At 57.7% G+C, this 485-nt stretch overlaps 1 non-coding gene across 1 annotated transcript; it reads right to left on the bottom strand.

The window, feature by feature from the left end:
* Positions 1 to 100: 100 nt before the first annotated feature.
* Positions 101 to 254, bottom strand: LOC147081182 (5.8S ribosomal RNA). The gene has a single exon (XR_015076797.1). It is a non-coding gene; the product is annotated as a 5.8S ribosomal RNA (ribosomal RNA).
* Between the last annotated feature and the right edge of the window lie 231 nt (positions 255 to 485).

Below are 485 nucleotides of genomic sequence, written 5' to 3'. Positions count from 1 at the left end.
AGGTCTGCACTTAGGGGGACAAAGAGGACTAGGCCTCTGCGACACCCCAGCCGCGCTCTCACCTCACACGATGGCAAGGCAAGTGCGATTGATGGTCAAGCGACCCTCAGACAGGCGTAGCCCCGGGACGAACCCGGGGCCGCAAAGTGCGTTCAAAGTGTCGATGATCAATGTGTCCTGCAATTCACATTAATTCTCGCAGCTAGCTGCGTTCTTCATCGACGCACAAGCCGAGTGATCCACCGCTAAGAGTTGTGCGTTTTTTTCGGCTTGGTGTTTTGTTCCCCGGAGGGTCCCAAGCCCGGACCGCCCAACGCTTCTCTCCCTCTATGCCCACGCATAGAGGGTTGGTAGAAGCCCCATCCTTGGCACGGCCCGGAGGTGTGTATCAGTCGATCATCAAATGACAAGGGTTTCACCGAGATTTTGTTGTCAGGGCGCTCGCGAGGCGACACGCATCGGGGTCAAACGCCTGAGCCCACCGT

The sequence above is a fragment of the Somniosus microcephalus genome, unplaced genomic scaffold, assembly GCF_052327205.1.
Source record: "Somniosus microcephalus isolate GS21.2 unplaced genomic scaffold, FLI_Smic_1.0 scaffold700, whole genome shotgun sequence".
Taxonomy (NCBI): Eukaryota; Metazoa; Chordata; class Chondrichthyes; order Squaliformes; family Somniosidae; genus Somniosus; species Somniosus microcephalus.
This window is presented reverse-complemented; position numbering and strand designations above follow the sequence as displayed.